A 24,930-nucleotide genomic window follows, 5' to 3' on the forward strand; every position below is an offset into this window, starting at 1 on the left:
TAAATGCCTTGGAATTTCCTGGATGATGGAGTCTTTTGTTTTAATGAGGCAACTCTGGGTGGGCTTCTGCGTAACTCCTGGGTAGGGACTGGTCACCAGAAAGATGAAGCTGTAATTAGAAGCTTAGAATTTTCAGCCCCATCCTCCATCTTCTAGGTAAGGGAGAGGGGCTAGAAATGGAGTTAATAATTGATCATGTCTATGTGATGAAGCCTCCATTAGGATCTCAGTAGTATGGGCTTTGGAGAGCTTCCAGGTTGGTGAATACATCCACGTACCAGAGGGTGATGCACCCCAACTCCACAGGGACAGAAGCTTTGCTCTTGGGACCCTCCCAGACCTCACCCTACGTATCTCTTCATCTGGCTGTTTGTCTGTATCATATACTTTAGTAAATTGGTAAATGTAAGTAAGAGTTTCCTCGAGTTCTGTAAGTCATTCTAGCCAGTAATCAAATCTACTTTTATTCAGTATCACAGTAAGTTAATCATGAAGCTTGTTAGTATGATGCCAAATGAGGATGATTTATTTAACTCAGTTTTTGTCCTTATTTTCAGAAGGTGAATAATGGAAATCCAATATTGCTTTCTGATCTTTGAGTTTAAATCTCTGTTCTTACATACTTTACAGAGACCAAGACATTAGGTTTGGAACCAAGCCTTATACTTCTAAGCAGTGATTTAATTTCTTCTCCACAAACCTTCAGTAATCCCCTCATGCTTTTGATCCCAGTGTAGGAAAATGCTGCTTGTTTTTAGCAGTATCTCCTTGTCCTTTCTTGAAGCTGCTGTTGAGAGTACTTGCCACTTGACTAAGTTGCCAGGAGGAGTGCTCACAGTCGTGCACTGTGGCTGTCAAAGGTGTGATATTGTAATTCCTCCTGTAGTTGAGGATTCATTGTACGTGTGTACAGTATTTAATGGTGCCCATTATCACAGGAACATCTCAATGACAAGTTATTCTTTATAATAAAATCTCTGGCCCTGCCTGTCCCACTTGAATGAGACAGAAGAAAGTAGTACAGTTGATTAAATTTATGTTTATCAGAAAGTCTGCTCAAATGAAGCTTGCAAAAGCTTACTACTTTTGGATATAAAGCTCAACTACAAGGATATGAATATTACCAATATCCACAAACTAAAACAGCAATCAAATTTCTATTCAATTACACATCCAGACAATTATTCAAAAAGAATGTGTGTGTGTGTATTCAGAAAGGATATAACATTCTTTTAATTGAACCCATTGGTGTTGATGACATCAATATCTAATATATCTAGATAGTCTACCTGGGTGTTTAGGTGCCCCACCAATTAAATAATACAATTTACACATCATGATATAATCACACATAAAACTACACATTAATATACAAAAGAATTAAATAAATATTCCAAATAAAGAATTCCTTTTTGTGAATGAGTTAACTCAGAATTTATAGATGCTGGGAAAAATGAATAAATAAGAACAAAGTTCTGTGAAATAGAAGGAAAAAGGCCCATATACATCTAACTATAACCCATTTCAAGCTGTGGAAATTGCAATCATAATAATTTTAAGAGGACAGCAGATGTCCAGAAAAAAAGACATGTTAATGTTGCAGCAGTAATCATGAAGATTTTATAAACGAGATTTTATCTAAATTTTGAACTTGATCCACATTAAAAAGGTGTATTTTTTATTACAAATAGAGGAAACGGAGATAAATGTATGTTAAAGCATTCAGAGAACAAAAAGAAGGAAAATGAGTTAATAGTGAAAGGTGCTACTTGAATAGCTCAACATTACTAATCACTAGGGAGATGCAAATCAGAACCATGATTGGATACTGTTTTACAGCTTGAAGGAAGGCTGTCATTAAACAAGCAAACAAATAAACAAAAATCACCACCACCACCACCAGCAGCAACAAGAAAGAAAACAACAGTGTTGACAAAAGTGTGGAGCAATTGGAGCCTTTGTGTGAACACTATGGGTCACAATATGACAGTTCCTGAAAAGTTAAAAATGAAATTACTGTATGATCCAACAATACTACTTTTAGGTGTATGCCTCAAAGAATTAAGAGCCAGAACTTGAACAGATATTTGTATGCCCAGGTTCATGGCAGCATTTTTTGCAGTAGCCAAAAATGAAAACAACCCAAGTATCCATTTACAGATCAATGAATAAACAAAATGTAGCATGTGTTTGTGTGTGTGTATATATTTATATACATAGTATGTGTGTATAATATATATACAATGTATACTATACACACACACAATGGAATATTATTCAGTCTTAAGAAAATTCCTACACATGCTGTAATGTAGATGAACTTCAAAGACATTATGCTAAGTGAACTAAGCCATAGAGAAAAGGACATATTCTATATGAATTCACTTTTATGAGGTACCTAGAATAGTCTAATTTATAGAGATAGAAAATAGAGGAGTGGTTGTTAGGAGATGGAGGAAGGGGGAGTTGGGAGTTACTGTTTGATGGGTACCAAATTTCAGTTTTGCAAATTGAGAAGAATTATGGGGATGGATGGTGGTGATAGTTACACAGTAGGAGCACTTAATGCCACTGAGCTTTACCCCTAAAAATGGTTAAAATCACAACATTTATGTTCTACAAAAAAAAAAAAAAAGTGAAATCTGGGAAGATGCAGTAAAGAAGATGACCTCTAAAGTTGGTCAGGGCCAGATTAATGATGTCAGGCTATGGGGAGTAGCCTGCTTTCAAGCTCTGACAAATGAAAATTCTTGACAAAGTAGGATGGAAGTAAGTGCTGTGAAGTACTGAGATTCCATTTACCTCTAGGCAGTCAACGGCATGATAGCTGCTCTCAGGGATAGGTTTTTATTTCCTCCTTCTCTGTGCATGCGTGTCATTCTCCTATGCGGGATAATCTTTGATTGAAAGACCATTCATGCTGATGTTTTTTCCTGAGAATGATTTCCATCTTAATCAACTCTCCATCCATGCTTTTTCCTTTTCCCAAAGAAGGTTAGCCATGAGAATTTAAACTACTTAGCTCTGATGGCAGAAGTGGTGTGTCGCTTATCCAGCAGTCATTCTTTTTCTTACATGTGTTCATTCAGGATTTAGGTTGGCAGCAATATGCTTAGGAATGGTGTGCCTCTCCTCAGCTGTAGAGGGTAAACTTTGGGCTGAGCAGTTAAAGATGACCTATTCACCTTCAGCAGTGGTTCATTTCAAGGTAGGCACATGATAGTTTTCACCAGTGAGAATAAAGGGAAGTCTTCTGGGTGACCACGGAGGAAGATTTTCCTCTCAGCTAGTAAGTGAAGTAAGAGAAACAATCACCTCTCTCTCTCTCTTCTTTGCTTTGGTTGCTGGTATGTAACAATGTGGTTTCTAGAGTTGAGACAGACATGCTGTGGCCATGACAGGAGACACTGCTGATGCATTGACGATACAGAGCAGAGAGATGATGAAAGACAAGGAGCTGGGCTCATGTTAACATCACCAAATTACTTCTCTGGAATCACTTAACTTTAGGATTCTTGCCGTGTGGGAAAACGGATGTTTGTATTGCTTAAGGCACTTTCACGATGATCACTTGTTTAACTTAGATTAGATTTTATCCTAACTGATGTATTCTTTGATTTTATTTATTTACTTATATTGAAGGTTTATAATCATTGTACTAGCAGACATGTCTCAAAGGAAGAGAATAAAATAAAGCATCCTAGTGAGCTCAGTGGGGTGAAGGTGGGTGGCATAAATGCAGTTACTCTATATGATTTCCATTAATAAATAAATATTTATGTTAGATTAATTACCTATCTGTTAAAGCAAGGAGAAAAGGAATATTCTCATATCTTTTGCCCTCCTATTTTCTGAATTATGTTTACAGATTTCTTCCAAGTTTGTGGAGTTATCAGTCGTCAATTAGTAGGTTCTTGCAAAAAAAAAAAACCCTAAACTGTTCTAATACATCAAGGAAAAACATTTAAATTCTTAATTGCAATAAAAAAAGAGGTTACTGAAATGTCCAATTTTCAATTGCTTACTAATCTCTCTTTTCTTGGATATCAAAAGCAGCCATAATTCTCACTTACAATGTTTCTTCCTTTTAAGTGGAAAGAGTGAAGATGTATTATGGATGTTGAAATCCTGTTAGCTTCACCAGTGATTGCTGTGTAGCTGCACATAAGTGATTACTCTTTAATAAACTGAGATGAGAATCTTAATCATTAATAAAATTTGTCAGGTGTGGCAGAATCCCAGCTGCTTGTTTAATTCCTGTCATCTCTCCGCTTAAGTAAAGTCATCTGGAAAATATGGTTAATTGTAGCATGAAAATGTCTAAGTGCAGAGTTGTAAAATATATATATACACGTAACAATGATTTAATTTGCAGGATTGCATTCAGTAATTGCAAAGCAAGTAAGACCTGGGGAAAAGGAGATCAGATCTAGGATTGGTTAAAATACAAAATGATACTGATACTTGAAAATGGCAGAAGAAAAAGCAGTCAAATGACCCACAGATGATGGGAAGTAGTGACCTGCTTTTGAAAGGGGGAGCAAGATGGCTTGGATAGGACCCTGAGCAGAGACTACATTCTTCTGTGATGTAAAGAGGCAGGTTGATTGAACCAAATTGAGTGTATGTTGGGGCTGTAATTTGGAATGTTTTCTCCTCCAATAGCTGGTAAAAATTTGGCAGTGGATTATACAAAGAATTTGAGATTTTTTTTCTCATTCATATTAAGTTCAGAGAAAGTAGAAGTCAATTCATCTAGGGTGCATTTTATTATTAAGCAATTTGGTTCAGTTTATCCCTCTACTGGTAATCCTTTGGCACCAAGAAGAAATTATTTTTAACATTTATTTCTGTTTGTTAGAATATTATTCTGAAATTGTCTCTTTTTTGTTTCACATGCATATCTCATTAAATACTCAAATACTCAAACATTTACTCAAATAAATATATTCTTTAAAGGTTATGATAAAGAGATATATTTTCTCTTTTTTTTTTTTTTTTTTTTTTTTACATTTTTTCTCTCTTTTCAGTTCCCTTACCCTAATGCCTGGTACAGTGCTTTATACATAGCAGAAATTAGAAGACTTAAATTAGCCAATTGACATTTTTTTTTTAATTGAGATATAGTCAGTTTACAATGTTGTGTCAGTTTCTGGTGTGCAGCACAATTCTTCAGTCATAATGGATATACATTTATTCATTTTCATATTCTTTTTCACCATAAGCTACTACAAGATATTGAATATATTTCCCTGTGCTATGCAGTGTAAACTTGTTTATCTATTTTGTATATACCAGTCAGTATCTGCAAATCTTGAACTCCCAGCTTATCCTTTCCCATCCCCCCCCCCCGGAAACAACAAATCTGTATTCTATGTTTGTGAGTCTGTTTCTGTTTTGTAAAGAAGTTCATTTGTCTTTTTTTTTTTTTTTAGATTCCACATATGAATGATATCATATTGTATTTTCTTTCTCTTTCTGGCTCACTTCACTTAGAATGACATTCTCCAGGGCCATCCATGTTGCTGCAAATGGCATTATTTTATCATTTTTTATGGTTGAGTAGTATTCCATTGTATACATATACCACAGCTTCTTTATCCAGTCATCTGTCGATGGATATTTAGGTCGTTTCCATGTCTTGGCTATTGAAAATAGTGCTGCTATGAACATTTGGGTGTAGGTGTCTTTTTGAATTAGGGTTCCTTCTAGATATATGCCCAGGAGTCGGATTGTTGGGTCATATGGTAAGTCTATTTTTAGTCTTTTGAGGAATCTCCATACTGTTTTCCACAATGGCTGCACTAAACTGCACTCCCAACAACACTTCAGGAGGGTTCCCTTTTCTCCACACCTCCAGCATTTATCATTTGTGGACTCTTGAATGGTGGCCATTCTGACTGGTGTAAGATGATACCTCATTGTAGTTTTGATTTGCATTTCTTTGATAATTAGTGTTTTTGAGCCTTTTTTCTTGTGCCTATTGGTCATTCATGTGTCTTCAATGGAGAATTGCTTGTTTAGGTCTTCTGCCCATTTTTGGATTGGGTTTTTTTTTTTTTTTCTTATTAAGTCACATGAGCTGTTTATATATTCTGGAAATCAAGCACTTGTCAGTTTCATCTGTTGCCAATATTTTCTTCCATTCCGTAGGTTGTCTTTTTGTTTTGCTTATGGTTTCCACTGCTGTGCAAAAGCTTGTAAACTTAATTAGGTCCCATTTGTTTATTTTTGCTTTTATTTCTATCGCTTGAGTAGACTGCCCCAGGCGAACATTTGAGATGCCAGTTGACATTTTTAATTGAAATGCATGCACGTAAAGAAAAATGCAGCCCTATACAACAGTTATTTATTTTAATAATCTGTTTCTAAGTTTTAAATATGAATAAATTCAAATTAATACAGTTTGAAAATACGAAGATTTGTTCAGCACACAAATTCATCTCCTAGTGTTTCAGTCTAAAAACTCTAACAAGTTGTAGTTGTTGAAAATTGACAGAGTAGTTGCTAAGTGTAAAAGCTGTTGACAGTTTTGTACATGTATTTTCTAAGATGTCATTCCCTATGTACTTGAGAGAGCCAAGTTAAACATTTTGTACTGTTCATCTTAAGAAACTATGGCATTTCAAGCTTTACAAAAAGAATTAAGGGTGAACCTACATATATAACTCACTATTATATTCCTATTTTTAAAAGAATCAATTTCTGGTTACAAATTGAGGTTTATACCATATTAAACTTTCAGGACATTCACTAGGAGGGCCATAATAGTTCTGTTAGTAGTGTTTTCTTTAGCAGAAGATGATAATATTGACCTGTTTTATACAAGTATTCTGTGTAATAATGGCTAAAAAGTATTTCTAAATCCTTAAGACCTATGAAATCTTCCAACTGTAACCAAGTTAAGTTACACTTCCATTTTTCCCATCCCATGTTAATTTCTCTCTGAACTGTTTTATTGAGGGGATTTGAAAAGTATTCGTTATACTAAATACATTGAGAGAATCTTATTTTGATTTAATCAAAACTATATTAAAAACATCAAAAATGTAAACAAATAAAAAATTCAGTGTGTGTTTGTGTGTTCACGTATCTGCACATGTGTGTGTTTTAATAAAGCCAGTTATCAGTGCTGAGCATGTAGAGCTAAGGTAAAAAAAAAAAAAAACCTCATAGTTTGTCAGTCCTTGAGTTTTCCTTGCTAACGCAGTTATAAACATGGATGGCTGGTTTAAAGTGAAGAAAAGCAATATTAATTTTGAGAAGGGTTTCCTTACATGCATTTTCAGTAAACCATTTCTTTTTAGTGATCATACGCTTTATGCACTCTCAGTATAACACATCATGCCTGGTTTCATCAGCAATTATAAAATGTCATCTTCTAAGATGTGATAAACTCAGCAGGTTAAAATGGATGCACTTCACTAAAGCCCTTGACTCTAGCTTTAAGTAAAACTTTTCCTATTGAATAGATTAAAAAATACATTAACAAAGGGGAAAAATCAGCTAGATTCTTGTTTTGCAATATTGCATAGTCAGTAATGCATACTCAGGGAATCTATAAAGTATGACGTGTTGTTTTTGCCTTGTCGATATTATCAGACATAAATAGAAAATATAATATAAAAATAGAGAGTCTGAAAAGTATAGTTTATCAGAACACAATATTAAAATGTATAATATAAGGATACTGCAATCTCCTTTTAAACTGTAAAAATGGTCATGAAAGTATAATCTCTAATAAGATTTCCTGTTTCCGTAACAACTAGCACAGTGCTAGGCATGTAATAAATATCAATATGGAAAAGTTATGAAATGATAAAAAGATTCTAATTTCTAGGCTTGGAACTTTCACTGCTTCCTTAGAAAACTCAGTATCCTAAGATAGCAGTTTTAGATGATCATTTTAAAAGTGTCTTGTGTCCTATGAAGATTAAATGACTGTACTTTCTTTGCATACTATTTAATCAGTTTAAGTTATCATCAGGTTCACAGATACCCATGAATATATTTGAGGTTGAGCATTTTTTTTTATCAGGTCTATATAGAAGAGGGGAACCACAGACTTTTTACCTTTTTTAATTGGTGGTGATGTGTTGTTCAAATCTACCTTATCATTTTGGATTTGCCTTAAGGGTAGTCATCATATGTTAATATTCTATGTATGTTTCCCTAACCAGATATGCTTATTAGTCTTACCAAGTGAGCATAAGGTTGATTCAAGAAAGGTGGAAAGACATCTGAGTATAAACTTTTAAAAGCTTCATACTTAATTTCTTTAACACATAACAAAAATGTGGTACAGTTCAAAATTAGAGTTTTTAATGCTTTTATTTGCAATAACATGAAAACCATCTAATTATAAAGGCAATTGCCTGTACATTGTGGGGAAAAAAGTATTTCTGATTCCACAGAATCCTGGACATCCTCCTGCTGATATGCAAATAGTTACTTAGCAAGAATCATTGCCCAGTAAAATTATTGTAAAGTATTAATGATCTGATACAAGAATGTTTCATAGAACAGAATCTATAATTTCAGATCCAGAAAAGACTTTTGAAATGATTTTGTTAAATCCTTTCATTTAATAGGTGAGAAATTTGGAGTCCATAAATACTAAAGAATGTGCCACATCTTTACATGTGGGAGTTAGAGTCAGACTTAGGACTAGAACTCAGGTCTTCGCGTTTTCTAAATCAACGTGTAAATTTTCGCTGGATGAATTACAGTGATTACCCTGTTTCTCTCTTGGTGGAAATCCTCCACTTTGTGTTGACACTCACGTGAAGAAAATCAATATGGTCTTATACCATGAGATGGGTCTTTAAATTAGTTTTCCAGAAACAATTCAGGTTAGTTTGAGGACTAACAGGGAAAACAAAAGGCTGGACTTCAGAGATTTATCTTTATATATATGAGTTAAATTATTCATCTCTCAATTTGTGCTTACTAAATGTTCGCCTTGCACAAAGTTTCCTTTAAAGCAGTTTAATACCTAATTTGAGATTTAAGAACAGAAATAGATTTATGATGGTAGGATGTGCACAGCGTTTAATGACGCAGTAACATTTAAGGTTTTAAATCTGTAATTGGAATGAAAGTGAGGGCTGCCAAACATCAGGTGATGAGCTCAAAAGAGGAAGAAATGTGATTATCCTACCACCCAAAGCCTCATGTTTTCAGGTGGATAAGTTTGTCCAACCTGTAAGAACAGCTTTGCTCAATGATGCCGAGAAAAGCAAGCTGAGAATTACCAGCAGTCTCTTGAGTGGATATGGCTCGGTAGTGCCTAATCCAAGAAGAAATGATTGGGCTGACTGCCCTGGCCAAGGCAGAGATTCAGAGGTTTGTAACTAAAGATCAACATGAGGAGAGGTATTTAGGAGAAAGGAACAGAGATGGACTTGACTCAGGTATATAGAATCAGCCTCAGTTTGGGGCAAGATTAATTATTTTTCATGTTGTGCATATTGGAAATAATGAGTCCAAAGTACTTTTAGGAAATACAGAATAGCGTCCAGGTTTCTTGGAGCAGGAATTTTTACCCGTCAGATTTTGCCTAATGAGCTGCCAAAATGGAGCCTCAGTGTAACTGGGAGAGTGACAGGGCTCCCCAGTATCATTGGCCATCATTTGGGGTCTGGTTTAGTTTGTTGTACTCTGGCAATCTCTGCTCCAGAATATTCACTTGCTGATCTCTGTAAGTGGAAATACATTCTTTACTATAGGAGAATTCTAAGTGAATAAAATTTGAGTGAGGGAATTTACTCAAGAATGCCTCCTGTTCATTCCTATTCAGTTCATGAAACAGATATTAATAAGCAGCATGCTAGACCAGATACTATAAGAACTATAATCCTGAAGCTAAAGTTAAGATACATGCTGTCATCTAAAACAGATGATCTGTGCATGAATTTTTCTCTAAGATTCAAGGTGAATGAACCTTAACACAAATTCCTCTCAACCTAATGGCATGTTTCTTCCCCACATCAACTTCCTATTTTATGTAAACTCATTTTAATTGGTATCTCTGCCTTGTCTCTGAAATACAACCATTTAATATCCTAAACAGTTAGATCTGTCCCATTCTTAAGTGTTATTTTGTGTCGTCACCCTGATGATGTTTGAATCTAAAAGATAAGTATCTTCCTCTTTCTCTTGCTCCCTCATCCTTTTTTTCATCCCTCTCTAAGTCAAAATCTGCTCTTAAGGGCCATGGATTAGCCTCCCTTTATTGGATGTGGGCCAGAATAATCATAACTTTTCTCAGTGGAAAGGCTGAAATGTGATGATGCATCTCAGTCTGGATGATGGGACTGAGATAGGGATGTTGTTATGTACGAGGAAGAGAAGAATATGTGAGAAACCCCGTTGAGCCAGTTCAGTCCCTCTTTGTACTCTTTTGCCCTTTTGTGACTGTAAATGTACAGGAAAAGAAAAGCTGGGCAGAGAATGGCATGGCAACCAGGGATCCATGTTCCTTCATGGATGAGTCTCTGTCACATCACTAGGATAAGCCATCAAGTCCAGCAAAGATGCTAGTTGAAAGTGACAGAGATACAGAGCAGATGGCTGAAGAGAGAGGTGGTACTGACTACAGTGGCAGTGGTTACAGTTTGTTCCCCTGGCTGTATTTTCTGAGTTTCTCCTTGGGAAAAGAAGCTCTCCAGAATCCTGGAAGATCTGCTTTGGGAAAGAGAGATTTTGGCAGACATGGAGATACACTGCCCTGATCCCTTTACAAAAAGATTTTCTGCCTAGCTCTGAATTGTGTAGTCTGAAGGCAGTTTGCATTTCCCTGCTCTTTCAGGGTCTGCCTGAGCTTCAGAGAGCTGCCTTCCTGAGGTCAGACCTTTCCTGGGAAGCCTGGATCTAGTGACTGAGTGAAGCAGAGATGTAAAGGTAATACAATTACTATGTTTAATTTACAGTTTACTGTGTTCCTCTCAGTGACAAAAAGAATAAGAAAATAGTCTTCCCAGAGCGATTTCTATCATTAATAGCCTTCCCTAAGTTTGTGGGCACAAACCTATTGGACGCTTTATACCAAATAATAATAGCCAAAATTTAAAAATTTTTCAGACATTATAATGGGTACTTGAAGTCTTTGAGCTACTGAATGTTTGGTAGATACATCCAAGAAAGATGTGGTTTTCAGAGTAAAGAAACATACAGGTAGTTAACTACTAGAGAGCCATTACCTTCTTTAATTAAAAAAAAAAATCAGTAAGATTCTTTGTGCAAAGACTATATATACTACTTTGTAGGTATCACTAGCCAATGAGATGGGTGTAAGCAAAAGACACAGAAAGGAACATCCAGGCATGCTCCTCTAGACTGGGATACACACTTAGCATCAGCCCCCTTTGACTGTTACTATCCATCCTCCTGCTGCTTTGCTTGAGTTTAGGTGTGATACCTGGAACTCCAGATATTCTGGAACATGAGTCTAACCTGAAGGTAAAAAACAAGTGCTAAGGACAGTAAAGCAGAAAAATAAAAAGATCTTGGGTTCTGATGACACAGTGGAGTTGTCAGACTTACCCTGGAGAGCCTTCCTCAGAACTCACTTTATATGAGAGGCATTTAGACGTCCATCTTTTTAAGTCACTGTTCTTTCTGGCTTCTGTTGCTAGTCTCTGAATGAATCTGTAAGTGATAGTATGCTTTAGCCTGGCAACCAAAACAATAGTTATTTGATTCAATTATTAAGTGAGTTGAGTTCTAAGTCCATGTTGGATATTTGGTTCATATCTTAATTTTTAGTTCTGTATGAACATTTTCATTGATAATCATTAAAAATTATTTTTTCCTCATTGGAAGCTACATTCATGTCTTGTTTTAGGTCTTTTGTGGCAATTCCAGACACTGGATAAAATAGTTAATTCTCACTTTGAGGAGCACCTTTAGAAACATAAAAATCTGAAAATGTAAAATACTTAATGGTTTGAATCATTTTCCATTGGTTTTAAATAGATTTAGAGATAATAAAAATTAGAATAACTTAAAGCATCCTCAGTGGTTACTCATCCTTTATAATGAGTCCCACATAAGAGAAGTTTTTCATTAGTCTTAACTGTCTAATTAGTCACTTATCTGCAGTTGGGGATTTGTAGCTGATTTAATTAGAATGTCTTTAAAATTCTTCATTTCTTTTATCTTCTTTTCCTCTTTTATACAAATATATTATTTGATAAAGATGAATTTGTATTTAGATATCTATGTCATTTTGTTTAGAGTCTATATCATCTGATTAGATTTCTTTCTTAAATACACAGTAATGACTCACTATAATATGGATCAGGGATTAAAAATTAACTATCCAACCCAAAATTAATTTCTGGGAACAAATTAAGAATTAAAGTCGTATGATATACTTAATTGTACTCCTTGTGGATATCAAGGCAGCTACCATATGGGAACTCTAGAAAATACAGTGTTTAAAAATAAGTCTCCTAGTCTTTCATCTTGTTGAAGAATATTTCATAAACGTCTGTTTTCTCAAATATATTTATGACTTTAAAACACAAGGATGTTTCCATTATTATTTCTTTAACAACCACTATTCAAATAATTGGCTATAAATATTCTTTGAAGTTAAATATGACAATTCTAGTTCCAGATTTGACTTGGCAAATTTTATCTAACAGAATTTTAAAATATAAAAAATTAAGTCTGTGATAATAAAGTTTTAGAAGTGGAATATGTACTGTGGTTCAGAAGAAAATACATAGCACAAAGTTTACAAAACATAACAAAGATCATTTCTTCTTTTGGATTAAGAATAAAAACCTTAGTACAGAAGATATCGGCCTTTTTGATACAAAAGCAACAAACATTTATTTCCTAATGTTCCTATTACATTGTATCTCTGATCTGAACTTAAAGCTAGGGCCAACTGTTTGACCTTAAAGAGAAATATTCTCTTAAAAATTGTCCTTATTGTAGACTTATGTAGTCTCTTTAATAATATACTTCTCAAAAATTTCTCTTATTTCTGAAGAACTCATAATGGTGTTACTGCATAGTAATACCATTAATGAAACATCTCTGTTAAGAAGTGTGTTATTCTACCATACTGTACTTTACACACTGCACTTTTCAATTATTTTCACAGTGAATTGAAGCTATGATACAAGGAAGTGCTTTCTATTATGTGTATCAGTCAGCATATCTTACCTCTTCAAACAATTTTTGTTTGCCTCTTCAAATATCAGGGCAAATATAATAACAGTTGTGACCTTAAGTCTGATATATGTCAATTCACTGTAACTGTAGTCTAATAAAAGCACAGGTAAAAAACAAATCTAATATGTATAAACATCTTTTATATTCTTAAATCAAAAAGAAAAAACAAACATTTCTAGGGGTAAGTGATCCCACTGTGAAGAAAATTATTTCTGACAGTCATTTGAATGCACAGAAAGTAAAATTTTCGTTTGTAATTGGGAAAAGTCATGAACTAGCCCTGAAAAATACATGATTTCTAAACCAAGTTGCCACTGATGTTTGAATTGAATGATATTTTGTAGGAGGGGCTATCACATGCATTAGGGGATGTTAAACAGTATCCCTGGCCTCTAACAGCCAAATTCCAATAGCGCTACTCCATTTATAAGAACAAAAAATATCTCCAGATGTTGCCAGATATCCTCAGGGAGAAGAGGGCACAAAATCCGCCCTGGTTGATAACCAGTAATCTAGAGTAACTGAGAAGGCTATTTTTATTAAGATTTGATAGTATAAAATCAGCTTTAAACAAAACATGTCAACAAGTTGAGATGTAGAGTAAATCATATTCACACAATCTAACACTAGCTTTTAAGCAGTAGTCCAGTAGTAGCTACTTTACCTTTCTTATCATAATAAAGAAACTGGTAAATGTGCATTGTTTTTTTCTTAGATTCAATCAGCTTATGTCCCAAATGGTCCTTTGAAATATCGATTTGTAGCAGAGGAGAAAATGTTTTACAGATGTTTTATTCATGTCTACTTTCATAAAAGTTCTTAAGTATTTGTATTAGTTCTATGATCTGTTTCCACTTTTGTTTCTACCAGCCCCGTGGGGAGCTGTGCTTATTCATGGATTCACTGTTACTGGTTCTTAGTGGATGATAGTTCTGTTAGAGAATTAGTCTTTTATTACTTGTTTCAAAATTTTAAAATTGAGTAACTGAAGTAACTTAGATGAAATTTAAATAATCATAGGACCTCTTTTACTTTGCCTTTTTTAGTTTTAGTACAAATCATTATTATTTTAAAACAGCATCATCTTTTAACTTTTATTATGGAAAATTTCAAACATAGTAAAATAGAGAAAATAAAATAACAAACCTCTATATAACTATTATCAAACAAATAATCCACATAATCAAATAATCAGTCAGTATTCAAAACTTCCTGAATTATCTTGTGTTTTATATAATTTCTTCAATTAAGGATCGAAAGAAACTCTATCCATTATAGTTAAGACTCTCCATCTCTTTTTTTTTTCTCACAATTGATTGATTGGTTGGTTGATTGATTTAATATTGCATAAACATTTTTATTGTTGGTTGGTTGGTTGGTTGGTTAGTTGGTCGGTTGCTTTTTTTTTTTTTAACTTTTTTAATTGAGTAATGTCATTATACAATGTTGTGTCAAATTCCAGTGTAGAGCACAATTTATTTTTTTTTAAAGTCCAGATCATTTGTTATATAGAGTCTCACATAATCAGGATTTTGTTCACTGTATCTTCATGCTATAGTTTCCATATTCTTCTGTTATGAATACTTGGAAGAATATTGCAGAAGAATACTTCATGACTAGTGTTATATACTCCTATCAGAAAGCACATCTTTTAGGGGAATGTTAACAGCCTTTGGTGATAGTTTCTATGATTCATTTAGTATGGTAATATTCTAATACAGTCATTTCTTCTTTATTTATTTGTTGGGATACTTCACAGTAGAGAAACTTCTCCTGAACTGCTTGGAGCTACTTGATTACCCTGAGATAGAATTTGTATAGAAAAGGTAGAATGAATTCTAATTTTTATATATAGCCATTTTCAAAATTGTGAGCTGCTTCCCTGGCATTGTCTATTAGTGACATAAAAAAATCGAAAAATCACTTATATTTAATTTTCTTTAATGTTATAATGATATCATGAAGTGAACTGTGTATGTTGCATTGCAGTTTATTATCACAATAATTTTTATTGATGCACAAGCTGAATTAATCTCATCTTTGGCCATCAGGAATCCCTTCAGATTGGCTCCTGAATTCTTTGGATACAATCCTTGATGCTGATATTCTTTGAGAGCTCTGTTGTTTTTTGGTAGGGGAGGATATTTTAGACTCATCTCATATTTTTAGCTCCAGACCTTTAACTCTACTGATGCCTTAAGACTAAGTAAGCAACTTGTATGTTTGTGAAAAAAATTACACAGTAGGTAAAAATTGTAGAATAAACTTTCTGAAATTACATGATAAGGTCTAGGTGTCTTAATAGCTTGACTGTTCAGGGAACTATGAGTTCATTTTCTCTTCATTCACTGAAGATTTTCCCTTCCCTTCTCTTTTGTATTATATACATATTCATGTGCATTTGCTTCTAAATATTTCTCTTCCTTCCATTCTTTCCTTTATTTTTTATTGCATCTAAACTTTATATACCATAAGAATCTAAGCATAACCAACCCCCAATTTTCTTGCACCATTTATTGAATCATTGTTTTCTCCTCAACATTTAGAAAATATGTCTTAATGATAGACTAAATGTTTTGTGATCACATCATTTTTAGAACTTTATACTTAATGCTGTTAGTTGATACTTATTTTCTGATAACATTCTCTTAATTTTTAGAAGAATTAGTTCTAATTTAATATCTTATAGTATAGCTACCTTCTCATTGTTATTTTTTAAAATAGTTTACTGTCTACCTTTGCCTATGTGTCCTTCCAAATGAAATTTCACATTATTTTTTAATGTTAACTAAATGACTTTGATTATTTTGATGAATATTGTAAGTGGATTTAGACATAAAATTAGAGATGAAAACTCTAAGCCCATTTAGGAATAATTGGAGTCCAAAAATTTGAAAATTCTCATGCATCAGCAGGCTATGTCTTTCCATTTGCATAAATTATTGAATGACCTTTTTTTAAAAGTATTATAATTTTCTCAAGTTTATCTCTAGGAAGTGTAAATTTTCATTGCTAATGAAGACAAGAATTTATTTTCATTATTTTTTTCTAATAGATATTAGTATATTAGAAGGCTATTTTTTGATATATTTATTTTACAGACAACTATATTACACTTCAGAAGGTTGTCCTCAAGAGCAGCTTTCCTTTAATCTGAATAGGACCCTACTGAAACACTCTTGAAATTCAGGCATAAGCTCAAATAGCAGTTTTCTGATACCTACTGAGTACTCAGATACTGTAAGATTATGAGCAACTAAACTTCCTGCCCAGCTGTGACCAAAGCTTAAATAAGTAGACAGGACCCATATACTATTTGTATTGCTACTCAGATGCTGTTTTAACCCCATGTCCAACACTTCCAGAGAAGCAGTTGTTTAAAATACAGGGGAGAAAGTAGCCATTGATTTCTAAACTTTTGTTCATTCAACTATTTAATTAATAGGGATGAATTGTCAGCATGTCAGGATTTCCACCACATGGTCTGTGCTCTTGTATTGGAGGAGATTTGTGATTCCAGATAGATGTGAAAGTACGTTAACCATGGCAGAGCTCCCTGCCTTTTTTGGAATTTAATACCATTACATAGTGTGTATAGATTGGTCAGTATGAAGTTTCTAAAATCTTTGATTTTTGGTGACGTAAAGATGCCCCCAAAAGGAAGGCAAATTGCCTGCTAATATGTGCTATTCATATAGATATTTTATAAATTTAAAATATTATTGAAGTATACGTGTGTCTAGTACACATTTTACAAATAACTTCATGCCTTGCCTCTTAGAAACCTTTAGAAATCTATGGGATTAAATAGGATACATACCATTTTTGTAACTACTAATCATACATTCTGCACGTATTTATTGAATACACACTAGGTGTCATGCTGTAAACGGAACTTGAGGGCTCAAGATACAAAGCATAATCTTTGCATTTCAAGAGTCTACATTCTATTGGGGGGAAAAGAAAAGAAAATTGATAATGGTAACAGCAGTGTGATCAATACTGAGAGAGGTTAAGTATGGAAAGATAAGAAGAAACACCCCACCTAGAGTGGAAGAATGAGACTCTTACTCAAAGAAGTGATAGGTGAACCAAGTTTTGGATGTTGAACAGAAAAGAGCCAAGTGAAGAACAGGAGGAAAAGTGGAAGTTTTAAGCAGGAATGCAATGACATTCCCCTGTGAGAATGGCAAACCAGTGAAAGGTTTTAATCAGGGAAATGATATGATAACAGTAGCATTTTAGGTTGAGTATACTGGCTATTGTGTAGAAATATGTAGTAAGAACATTAGGAATATGGGTGTGTACTAAAGCAGTGACTGAGATTAAAAGTAAGGGTTGAGTTCAAGAGATGATAGAGAAATCTTTGTAAGACTCATTGCAGAACTGAATTTAGTGGTTAATGTGTGAGAAATTATAAGTGACCTTTTGAGATTTTGGTATTTATTTAGAGATACAGAAGAGATATGAATGAGTAAAATTGGGATCAATATTGGACATTTTTTGACAAATTTGGGTTCTCTTTCTCTGAAATCTTGTGATGGTGGGCAGTGTATTCATCCCTAAAGATGTCCACATCCTCATCCCCCAGATTCTGTGAATATGATAACTTACATGACAAAAGGATTTGAACTTGTAGATAGAATTAAGGTTGCTTATCAGATGACCTTAAAATAGGCAGATTCTGGATTATCCAGTGGGCCCAGTATAATCACATAAATCCTTAAAAGTGAAAGAAGGGGGCAGAAGAGTGGGTCAGAGGCAATGTGAGAAGGACTTGATTCCTCCTCTCCCCTTGCTGGCTTTCAAGATGGAAGAAAGGGTCCACGAACTAAGGAATGTGAACTGAGCACAGCCTTCAGTTTACAGGCAGCAGGAAAACTGTAACCTCAGTGCTGTAGTTATAAGGAACTGAATTCTGCCAACCACCCAGAATAGTAAAGCGAGTCTAACCCTAGAGCTTCTAGAAGTCATATAGGCCTGCCAACACCTTGCTTTTAGTCCAGCAAAACCCATACCTACATGAAGATTTTTGACCTTCAGTGTTGTAAAATAATAAATTTGTTATTCCAAGCCACTTGGTTTGTTGAATTTTGATAAAGCAGTTTGAAAAACAAATATACCATGAAATTTAAGAAAAATAAAAATATTTAATCATCTGTTTACTCTCTAACAGAACTATTTTCTTTTTGCATATGTGATTATTTCCAATCACTGCTGCCACTTTTTTCCTATACACTTGAAGATTTTTTTTCAATCAAAATCTACTCATATTTTTGGGAGGTACTAATTTTTAAATATACAATACATAAACCTAAGTGTGAGTGGTCTGCACTTTTCTGGAGATGCAAGGTTGGGCACCTGGACAGTACAGTCTCAGCAGGAGGGCTTCCCAGATGATTCATTCAGCAAAATGGGTCTGTAGTTTTGTTTGTTGGTATGTTAATGTTATGATTTTATTAAATTAACATTTTGTTAAGTGTAAAATTTGTTACATCCCAATGTGACAGATGCAGAGCCACCACAGTTCAGCCAAAGACCACAGAAGCTGAGATAGAGAAGTCTATTACTCAGAGATTCTGGTGGAAGTATACATGGCAGGAATGCCTGGAGGGGTCACATGGAGAGGCCAAGGGGAAGTGCAGGCAGAGAGTGACAGGGCCTGGGACACGTGCTCTTATTAGGGTCATTGGGTGGAGTGCTTTGGTGTTCTAGGGCTAAGGCCGAATTGGTTACTTCATACCAAAAAGTATGGGGTTTTGGTGAGTTTCGCGGGGTCTTTGAGGGGCTAACAAGCAGAAGGCCATAGGAATGGGGGAAACTTTTATCACAGGGGCTGTTGGGAATCATATCAGGAACTTACACTCTTGTGTTGTGCTTACGACTCTGCGGGCTGTTAGCTGGGGCTTCACGTGCTTACAGGAGGGGGCTAGTTTCACTTTAAGGCCCCCACGGGCAACTTAACCAAGCGAAGTGTGCTGGGGCAGCAGTAGCATGGTGTAGCTTCCTAAAACACTGGACAGTGAGTTCTGTTTGTTTTGTTTGTTTACTTGGGGAAACTTCCAGCAAAGTAAAATGTGGAGAGTAGTAACAGATATTAATGATAGGCACCGTAAAATGGTTGCTGATTGTAACTCAGGAACTGGGCTAAGCTCTTTGCGTGAATTAGCTCATTTCTTTGCTCCAGTATCTTTTGAGATAGGTGTTAACAACACTATTTTATATAAGAGTAATCTGAGGTTTAGTTAGATTAAGTACCTTGCCTGCTTTTGGAGTCAATTCAAACTCAAATCTGCCCTTAGCCTCTCTGGGATCTGTTTTGTTTCCAAGTCCAGAAGGATACTAAATTCAGAGCCAGAAAGCCTTTCTGAGCACATGATTCTGTATTTCTTTGCTAAGATTTCAGTTTTTAACAAAGAATTCTTCATTTCTTAGAATTTGAGTTGAAGCCCCTGCTCTGGAAGGAATAATAATCCCTCAGTTGAATTCCATTTGAGTCCAGGTTTTTCACAGTCGTAGTGTGGCCCTGTGTTGAAGCTTGTTCTCATTTTAATGTTAACTTCAGGGCCCTCCTGTCTGAGATTATTGGAGAAGGTAAAATTTTCTATATGTATGTAATTGTGGTAAATGACTATTGTAAATTGTGCCCATTTATTTAGAATTGCAGCTTTAATAATAATAATAAACCTATAACCTATTTTCCCAGAACACTTACCTATTATTATTGCCAGAACCGCTCATTCCTTTTCAATTTTGCTGTCTTTCTGGTCCTATTTTATTTTCCATATTTTAAGGGAGCCTCACAAACAATGGCGTAGAGAACACCTTCCAAATTCAGTAAGTTAAAAAACAAAGTTTTCTTTAATAATGCTGTTGTCCTAAATTGTCTTAAATACACATAAAAAGAAAAAATCTACAGTTCAACATTTACTTTCTCAGGTGAACAATCTACTTGTTTTTTATATATATATATATATATATATATATGTTTTTTTTTTACTTGTTATATTTTAAAACAAGATATTGTTTGAGTAAAACCAGAGATAAAAATTTCTTATCTATCACAATGACTTCATCTACTGGCAACAGTACCAGTGGACATGTGTCTTTTTTTTTTAACTATCATTTGCAGAGCAGAGCAGTGGTTAAAAGGGGATGTTGACAAACATTTTAAATGCAAGAGACTGATAGCTATTGGTAAAGCAGAAACAAACCACTTTATTATCCACAAAGTAGGTGAATGAATCCTGAGGGGCTATGAATAGCAACACAAATTATTGTGACTTGCTAAGGCTAATGAATAAAATAACAACATTGTAAAAATAAAATATAGCAAGATAGAACCAGATTGCACATAATCTAAGGCAATTGCCAGGTCTCAGGGGCTGTACCTAGATTTTTTGGTAACATACTCAAAAGAGGAGAAGACACCTGACTATGGACACACTTACCTTCTATCCCAGGAACATAAGATTGCATTTGGGGTTGTAATGGGTTTTTGAAACTTGAAAATCCAGGAATTACTAACACATTTCTGCTTTTTTTCACTTTACTGTTCCCATGAAGTTACATTATTGAGACTTACTTTAATCAAATGATATTTAATAGTAAACAGGATGATAAGTCAGAAAATAAAAGCGTTGAGGATATCTTGTGAAATAGATTTCCACACCTAGAAAATCATCTCAACATGTGAAAAATTCAAATTCCTAGGCTTCACTACTGATCTATTGAGTCTAAGTATTCTGAGATGGGTCTTTGCAATATTTACACAATTTCCAAAGTGATTCTAATTTTGTAGCCCACTTTTAGGCCACCTGGGATAAACGAGAACCTATTCTCTTCAGTGCTGAAGCAGGGAAAGGATATCAATAACTCCTTTCAGTAAGCATTTAAAAAATTAACATTGACTGGCATGTGTATGTACTCTAATATGCATTTTTCGTAAGGAAAATGTTTTTTTTTTCCTGCTCTTAATAGCTATAGTAAAAAAGTTATTACATTGTTCCTTTTGATATCTTTCAGAGGTATATTTTAGGTCTACTGTTTTTCCTACCCTAAAAAAAAAAAAAAAAAAAGAAACAAAAACCCCACAAAAACTATTTTAACCTTACCATTAGGTTCTATTCTCCAAGGCATCTTTTTTACTCACTCTAGAATGTTACTTACAGAACATGAATACATGTTGATTCTCTAGTTAAATAATTAGCTTTTTGATATACAGATTTATGCTTAGCTGTGTCCGTTTAGGCCTTATTTTAGAGGTAGTAATAAGATTAACAACAGATAACAGGGCTCAATAGAAAACAGATGAGGGGCATGAGAAGGGCTGTGTCCCAGGCTTCGGTTGAGCCCCTGGGACATGCCCCGCCAAGTGTGGGTCCTTGGCTTTGCACAAGAAAAAATTCAAGAGCGAGCTACAGCTGAGTAGAGATGGATTCATTCAGACAGATATGTTGAAATGCAAGAGAAAGGCCACGAGGTGTAGGGGTTGGGTGCCCAGATTAAAAGTAGGTCACACTCCATAGGCAGAGTGTGGGCTATCTCAGAGCAGAGAGAGAAAGAGGCTGCTGCCCTGAGGCACCGTGTTGCCAGTTTTTATGGGCCCAGTGGCTTCATATGTTGATAAGTGGAAGGACCAGTCTGACTAGCCTGGGGAAGGGGCTGTGATTCCCAGGAAGTTGGCCATTTCCCACTCTTTGACCTTTTGCCGCTAGCCTTGGGACTGCCATGGCGCCTGTAGGCAAGTTATTCACCATGCTAACATACTACAATAAGCATATAATGAAGCTCAAGTTCTGCTAGAAGTTAAGTATCCCATCATCTTGAGCCTCAAGGCCTACTGGGGGTTGAATCTTTCACCATTTTGCTGTTAATTGCTGTAGCATTCCTTGAATGGCTGTGCCCTGCCCCCTTCCTGTCTCAGAAGTTGCACCAACAACATCCTAAATGTTACCGAGCATTTTATAGGAAGAAAAATGATGTTGACTCTGACTGTTAGAACCCACTTGTGAGGGTTCATTGGAAGTCATAGGAATCTGCAAAATTGAAAGTATTTTCAACTTTCTTGGCCTGTGAGTACACTGAAATATCCTGGCCCCAGAGTACCATCATTTCACTGAAGAAGCAGCTTATCAGGATCTCTATTTATATATGTAGGAAAAAAGCTTGTGTTTCAAAAAAAATGTGTATTCACTGGAGAACATGGATTCAGGTTATCTGATTCTAGTCTTTCATTGTCTTTGAAAGATTTTAGTACTCTGTATGTATGTAATTGATAGACATGCAAATGCTAATCCTGTCTGGCTGAGGTTCAATTGTCTTCCTTATACCCTATGGAAAACCTAGTTTTCCCTCTATTTGCGTATTCATTTCAGTGTTCCTGATCTATAAACATTTCTGGTTTTGGATTCTCTTTTGAATCAGTTGTAACATCTACCTGATTTCCTCATGAGTTAAATACAATCATTAGCATGTGTTCTTTCATATCTAGGAAGATTAGAATTTTACTTATTTTTCTGAAAATTATCTCTCAACAGATATCATTTAGTATGAATTGTGTATATTTTAAGTTTTACAGACCCTAATAAGATAACCAAGTGTCAAATATCTGAAGGTTTTTATTGTCTAACTTTTAGAAGGCAAGTTATCATAAATGCTATATTGCATATTTGACTTCAGTTTCATAAAAGGACAAAAGAAACTTAATTACAAATGGCAGAAAGGGTGTTTATAATTAGGTTTTGATGCAAGCAAATCAACTACTTAGGGATGTTACTTAGTCATGGAGTTCATTGGGATTATCCTTTATTTCATTTTTATACTTTGATCTCCCATTTCCCATAACTTATCTTCCTATCCACCCTCCGCATAAGCCCTGAACTCTTAACTTCTCTGTCTTGCTCATGCTTCTGGATTAGCTGTATGATTTTGAATAATCATAACAGTCTGAAGGATAAGTATTATTATTCATATTTAGATAAAGAACCTGAAATCTGGAGATACTAACTTATCTAAAGCCTGCAGAGTTTCTACCACAGTCACCATGAGCAACAGTTTGTCCTCCCTGTGCATTAGTTTACAAGGGCTGCCTTAGCAAACTGCTACAGACTGGGGGAACAACCTACAGTTGTCATTTTCTCACTTGTAATTAGTAAGTATGTTGAGGAAGTTATTTTGAGACTATGTATCTTGTTTCTCCTTGAAATTTGGTGCACTAATTTTATCAGCCACCAGTTGATTTTTCCTTATACAAATATTACTGTGGTTTTCTAACGGTAATTTTTCTATTTCTCTCATTCTTTCTACGCTCATTAATTAGATTCCTTCTGTAAAAAACTCTGTCTGTCTGTCTATCTATCTGTCTATCAATATTGTGATTATCAGATTTTACAAAGAAAAAGACAGGACCCCCAGTTAACTTTTAATTTCAGCTAAGTAGTGGATAATTTTTTTAGTGTAAATATATGTACCATTTATTTCTGAAATATATATAAATTATTCATTGTTTATCCCACATTCAAATTTAATTGTGTGTCCTATATTTTATCCGGCAACTCCATTTGGTGTGTTTTATTCTATGGATTGCAATCCTTCATTATTTATTTTCTCAGTTTGTTCCAACTTTGGCCACTGGACATCCTTTCATGTTGGTTTCTGTGCCCTTTCAGCATGTCCCCATTTTTTGGATCCTTTTATTATATTCTGGCATCACAAAATGCTCTAGGCTTATTGTATATTTTCAGAGTATATGGTTAATGGTTTTTAGAAACCAAGATCTGTGCAGAATGTGGGTTCATTGTTATTGAGGTGTCATTGTTTCAAGGACCTCTCAACAGTCACAGATTGGACATGTATGCATGCATAATGACCCATGGATAGATAAACACATCTAGATTTATTTCTGACTTATCTATCTGTGGTAGGCAGAATGCTGGCCCTCTAAAGATGTCCATGTTCAAATACCCAGAACCTGTGACTGTGTTACTTTATATGGCAAAAGGGACTTTGCAGTGTGATGATGTTAAGGATCTTGAGATGTAGAGCTTATCTGGGTGGAACCAATGTAATAACAAACATTATCAGAAGTGAAAGATGGGGTGGGAAGGATCAGAATTAGAGAGAAATTTGAAGGTAGGTATACTGCTGGCTTTGAAGATGGGGGAAGGAGGTCACATGTCTCAGAATGTTGGAAAAGACAAGAAAGTGGATTTTCCCCTAGAGCTTCCAGAAGGGAATGCAGCCCTGGCAATACCTTGATATTAGTCCAGTGCATCCTCTTTCAGACTTAGGACCTCCAGAACTGTAAAATAATAAATCTGTGTTGTCTTAAGCCAGTAAATTTGTGGTAATTTGTTGGCATTAAAAATAAGCTGGCAATAACAAGGCATTAGGACACTATTTGTATAATAATTAGTGATATTGTCAATATTTAACGATTAAATGAGTTCATGCTGATTCCTTCAATTCCAATCCAACAACACAGGGTTCATTTTTGCATTTCCCCTTTCCTTATTTGTAATTTCTTTCTCCAACAGTGAGATACCTAGCTATCATTATCTATAATATATTTATATAATAAAATATATCATTATAATATACTCATATGTTCAACTATAGTATATATATAAAGTAGTTTCAGAATTTCTAACTCATTTCCCTGTAAAAAGCACATTCACTAAGTAGAACACAGCATTAGTGTATAATGCATTTTGTATTTGGTCTTTTGACTTCTAAAATACT

At 34.8% G+C, this 24,930-nt stretch overlaps 1 long non-coding RNA gene across 1 annotated transcript in view; it reads right to left on the bottom strand.

Moving 5' to 3' along the window:
- LOC135321692 (uncharacterized) overlaps positions 1-24,930 on the bottom strand; it is a 62,333-nt gene that overhangs the window by 25,659 nt on the left and 11,744 nt on the right. Inside the window, exon 2 of the long non-coding RNA XR_010381675.1 lies at positions 11,545-11,649. This is a non-coding gene — a long non-coding RNA (uncharacterized LOC135321692). The remainder of the gene's footprint in view (positions 1-11,544; positions 11,650-24,930) is intronic.

Source organism: Camelus dromedarius, chromosome 7 (genome assembly GCF_036321535.1).
Source record: "Camelus dromedarius isolate mCamDro1 chromosome 7, mCamDro1.pat, whole genome shotgun sequence".
NCBI lineage: Eukaryota > Metazoa > Chordata > Mammalia > Artiodactyla > Camelidae > Camelus > Camelus dromedarius.